Consider the following 5591-nt stretch of genomic DNA (forward strand, 5'->3'; position numbering starts at 1 on the left):
TATCGTCAAGCTAATTTTCATCACGCTCATATGATTCACGTTCTGTACTTTGATAATTTGATATGTGGGTGGACCGGTGCTTGGGTGCTGTTCTTACTTGAACAAGCATCCCACTTATGATTAACCTCTATTGCAAGCATCCGCAACTACAACAAAAGTATTAAGGTAAACCTAACCATAGCATGAAACATATGGATCCAAATCAGCCCCTTATGAAGAAACGCATAAACTAGGGTTTAAGCTTCTGTCACTCTAGCAAACCATCATCTACTTATTACTTCCCAATGCCTTCCTCTAGGCCCAAATAATGGTGAAGTGTTATGTAGTCGACGTTCACATAAATCCACTAGAGGCTAGACAACATACATCTCATCAAAATATCGAACGAATACCAAATTCACATGACTACTAATAGCAAGACTTCTCCCTTGTCCTCAGGAACAAACATAATTACTCACAAAGCATATTCATGTTCATAATCAGAGGGGTAATAATATGCATAAAGGATCTAAACATATGATCTTCCACCAAATAAACCAACTAGCATCAACTAGAAGGAGTAATCAACACTACTAGCAACCTATTAGCACCAATCCCGGACTTGGAGACAAGAATTGGATACAAGAGATGAACTAGGGTTTGGAGATGAGATGGTGTTGGTGAAGATGTTGATGGAGATTGCCCTCTCCCGATGAGAGGAGCGTTCGTGATGATGATGGTGATGATTTCCCCCTCCTGGAGGGAAGTGTCCCCGGCAGAACAACTCTACCGGAGCCCTAGATTGGTTCCGCCAAGGTTCCGCCTCATGGCGGCGGAGTCTCGCCCCGAAAGGTTGCCTTCTATTTTTTTCTCATCGAAAGACTTCATATAGGAGAAGATGGGCGTCGGAGAGCCACCAGGGGGCCCACGAGGTAGGAGGCGCGCCCCAGGGGGGCGCCCCCCACCCTCGTGAGCAGGGTGTGGGCCCCCTGGCCTTCATCTTTGGCGATGATTTTTCTTTATTTATTTTAAGATATTCCGTGGAGTTTTAGGACTTTTGGAGTTGCGCAGAATACGTCTCCAATATTTGCTCCTTTTCCAGCCCAGAATTCCACCTGCCGGCATTCTCCCTCTTCATGTAAACCTTGTAAAATAAGAGAGAATAGCCATAAGTATTGTGACATAATGTGAAATAGTAGCCCATAATGCAATAAATATTGATATAAAAGCATGATGCAAAATGGACGTATCACCACCGAAGGCGATAAGCTCCTCCGCCGTCCTCTCCCAAGGCATATACACCCGACTCCCACACCCTTCCCTTAGTGCCGGTGAAGAAGGGTAAGGTGTGGTCGAGCGGGTATCGCCCACGGTAGTAATGGTGGAAGGAGACCGTGGAGCCACCTTCTCGGATGTCCCACTCCCCCCTACCACCAACGCGGCAAGCCCCCGTCCGTGCTACTCGGCGAAGACCCGCGAAGAGGAGTGGCCGGGGGACTCCTGCCCGCGCCCCTCCCCGAGCTCGCTCGGAACCGCAGGAGGAGAAAGGGATCTGTGGACCTCCTGTCCGGGCCCCTCCCCAGATACACTCGTAGTAGCCGCGGGTGGGCTAGCACTGCGAACCTCCTGCTCACGGCACCCCCACTCAGGGTCTGCAACCCAGTACCATCTGCTCCAACGGTCGTGGAGACCATCGGGGTGCTCGTCCCCACCATGGCCAGGCCAGCATCAGTGTGCCGCGCCTCCTGTGCGGCCGGCTCTGTGGTAACCATCGCCTCTATCGGCGTGACCAACATCCCGGAGTCCGCCCGCTGAGAAGAGATAACCGTCGGCGACTCGCAGACAGGAAGCATAACCGGTGGTAACTCAAGCTCCGTTGGATCATCCGCCTCTACTCGGTTGCTCCACAACCGACTAGGTGCTGGCCTCGCTCCAAAAGTACCAAAACTAAGTGTGTTCATCGGAGTTGAGGACGGTGGCGCCTCCTTGGCAGTCATATTTGTCTTATCAGGTTGCGAATTCGGCCCCTTAGCCGACTCCCGCAGCGTACTCTCAGGCCCCTTATCCTAATTCCTGGGGGCTCCGTCCCCCTCAGTTGTGTCCATATCCGGATGCTCATCCCCCTCCTGAGAAATGGGTGTGTCCTCAATCTCGATCTCTAGAACGTATGTGACTCCGTCATGTGTCCACTTGACAATATCCGGCACAAACTCCACGCTAACCACACTAACAAGAAACCTCGCGGCTCCCTGTGCACGAGTGAACAACATGTCCACCTGTTCTGTCTTGCCAATCAAAGATCCCAAGCTCCAGGCAACCAAAAAGTGCTTAATCGGTTTGGGTGGTGCGCCATAGAACCGGACCCATACCTTCTCTAAAGGTGTACCCTCCACTCATCGAAAGCCATGATAATGTTGGTACACGGAGCTCTGCACATACCCCACTTAAGAATATGCAATTGATCCTCCTTAGTGGGAAAATCCACCTTGTAAGTTTGGTTCTCCAACTTGTCAAGATGCCACTGATAATTGCACGGTACTAACTCTCGCAGCAGCCTCACAATCTAAGCCTCTGTCATATGTCCATTGGTAACCTTGACCACTGCAGGGAAAGAGCTCTCGACCACCTGAGTCATAGGTGCCACATCAGGGGACTCAAAAAACATCAACTCTTTGCAGCAAACTCCGAAAATGTTAGCCCTTGGCTTAGGACCGGACAAGAGAGAGGGCAGTCACCGGTCACATGCCGCGATCTGAGGAAGTAGTTACAAAGTTCATTAGTACGCTCTACGACAAAGTGTCCCTGCTCGCCACATCTATAGCAAGGCAGTTTCTTCATCTTAATGGTCCACTTCGAAAGCTTTTCGCCATCCGCTTTGTCCGGACCTTTGTCCGCCCCACCATCACCAACCTTAGCAGCTCCGGTGTCCGCGAGGGCCCTGACTGTGTCTACAGCCACCACAGGCAAAGCAGGTAAAGCCGCCACCGCTGTTGTGGTATCCAGTACCGCCACCCGGGGCGTGTGTGTCGTGTCAACAGTCGGCGGTGGTGGTGATGGAGGTGGATGCGGTGGAGGTGGGCGCCTCCCACCCCCTCTCCCGCCGCGGCGATGCCCACCCCGGAAGCGGTCATTAGGGCCGGCGACTCCTTCAACAAAATTTCCGGGCGGACCCAATGAAGCCGTTTTAGACACACCTGTGGATGTTTGTTTTATTTGATTGATGATGGTGCTGGCAACATAAGTCTATAGGATGCGTACGCCGACGGTGACCTGCTCTGTAAAATGCGTCACTAATGTGGACTTATTGTACCCGAGCAGGACATGCGGTAGGTGGAGTCGTGGAGATCCGGTGGCCTGAGCTAGGGTCGCAGTTTAATGTCCAATTGTACTGTACATCCCCGACAGCGAAAGGAGCACCTTCGCAATGGGCGGCCGCCCGGGGCTGCCGAGCTACACACCTCAATGCCAACGCGAGCATGGCGACCGCGACGTCCAACGGGTACTGGCCGTCCAGCCGGCCGTCGATGAACGCCGTCACCCTGTCGAGCAGGTCGTCCTTGGCGCTGTCGCCGTCGCCCAGGCGGCCCAGCCGTTCCGCCTCCTCCCAAAGCAGCACCATCTTCCCGTCGTTGTCTGGTGGTGCCACCGCCGCCTCCTTCCCTGACAAGAGCTGAAGCAGGACGACGCCGAACGCGAACACGTCGAGCTGGGGGCCGATCAGCCCGTGCTCCACGTACTCGGGCGCTAGGTAACCCTGTGTGCCCACCACGTTCCGGGTCATCCACAGGCCGCCGTCCTCGGCGTCGGCGTCGACGGTGATCGCGCGCGCGAGGCCGAAGTTTGAGAGCTTGGCGCGGAAGCACGCGTCCAGGAGGATGTTGCTGGTCTTGAGATTCATGTGCACGTAGGGAGGGTCGGTGTAGTTGTGCAGGTAGTTGAGCCCGCTTGCCACGTCCATCGCCACCTGCACTCGCTGGCTCCACCCGAGCACCTCGCCGCCGGCATGGACGTGGAGCCAGTCGCTGAGGGCGCCGTTCTCGGCGAAGTCGAACACCATGTACGTGTTGCCGCCGTGCATGCAGAGGCCCGAGAGGCGGATGAGGCTCGAGTGGTTGAGGCGTCCCAGGACGCTCACCTCAGCCCCAGCACCCATGTCGTCGCCGGGCACGCGCTTCACGGCCGCGGCGCCGCCGTGATCACCGCGCGGTAGACCGAGGAGTTGCCAATACGCCGCTCCTCCGAGAAACCTGATGTAGCCCTATCTAGATCCCCGTAGTCGTGCACGGTCAGCGACCAAACTGCCTCGCGAACGTCCGCTGCCTCTACCGTCGGCCACATCGAAGCCCCCTTCGCCGGAGCCACCCATGGAGTGGTCTTCTTGCGTCTGTCGCCGTGCCGCCAGCACCGACGCCATAGCAAGAAGAGAGCGAGCACGGCACCCAGAGCAACAACACTGCATCCAACGCCAACGCTGACGGTGACCCACCACCGGCTGGATTCACTGGAGCTGGCCGTCGGGACCAAATCAGATGCCGGTGCTGGTGGCGGTGCCGGAGGCTCCGGCAGGACTACCGCTATTTGAGACGTGGGCGGTTCCTTGAGCGGAACGAGCATGGTGGTGAACGGGTGCACGGTGGTGTCGTCGTCGATGCCGTTGGCATGAAGCAGGGCCAGGTAGTCCGCGCCGAAGCGCTGAGCGACGGTGAACGCATAGTCGTCCCAGTCGAGGACGTAGGTGACGAGGAACCTGACCCCGGCCGCGGCCTGCGCGGCGGACGGGCACGCGCAGCGGAGCGGCACGGTGAGCGCAACGCCAGGATAGATGTCGCTGTCGCGCGCGGGGTTCTGCGCCATGAGCGCCTGGCAGGTGGAGAGCCCCTGGTACGTCTCGTTGGCGATGGAGAAGTAGGTCTCGTCGCGGAACTGGACGGCGTAGGCGGCGTCGTGCTGGTAGCGGCCGGCGGCCGTGCAGGCGCAGGGGACGGGGACGAGGAGCAGGGTGTTGTTGCGGACCGGGGAGGCGACGGGCACGTCGTTGGCCGCGGCGATGGCGGGCGCGCTGGCGTTGAGGAGGTAGGCGACGGTGATGGGGGAGCCGTAGCTGGGCAGGTCGGAGCGGAAGGCGACGTAGGTGGCGCATGCCAGCGGGGAGCTGGAGGTGCTGGTGCAGGTGTAGCCGAGCACGGAGCTGCCGTTGTTGGCGTAGCAGTCGGACTGGCCGTTGGCCTGGTACTCCTGCTGCGCCGCCGCGAGCGGGAACAGCGCCAGCGTGAGGAGCAGGTGGTGGACGGTGATGGCAATGGCAATGGCCATCGCGGCTGCTGGGGCATGGCCCCGCAGATGAGGCATGATCAAGCTTACTTGTACCAGTCAATGGCAATGGTCACCACGTACTCAGTCAAGTGTGGTCAGGACGACTTTTCCAACCATTCGTTGCGCAAAGAGGTCAGCTGCCCGGACAAGACAAGGAGCCCGCCACCCACTTTCAGCGGGGTGGGCCCAGAGTAGTCAGCATCCTCCGTGGAGTCGTGCCAAGTCTTCTGAAAAAGTACACACGATCTTGGTCGTTGACGCTGATGAAAACGCGCGCGCACACAAGAGACGTTGTATTT

General features: G+C 57.3%; 1 pseudogene; it reads right to left on the reverse strand.

Moving 5' to 3' along the window:
• Nucleotides 1-3280: 3280 nt before the first annotated feature.
• LOC119284144 lies at nt 3281-5292 on the reverse strand (annotated as a pseudogene).
• Between the last annotated feature and the right edge of the window lie 299 nt (nt 5293-5591).

The sequence above is a fragment of the Triticum dicoccoides genome, chromosome 4A (assembly GCF_002162155.2).
Source record: "Triticum dicoccoides isolate Atlit2015 ecotype Zavitan chromosome 4A, WEW_v2.0, whole genome shotgun sequence".
Classification (NCBI taxonomy): Eukaryota; Viridiplantae; Streptophyta; class Magnoliopsida; order Poales; family Poaceae; genus Triticum; species Triticum dicoccoides.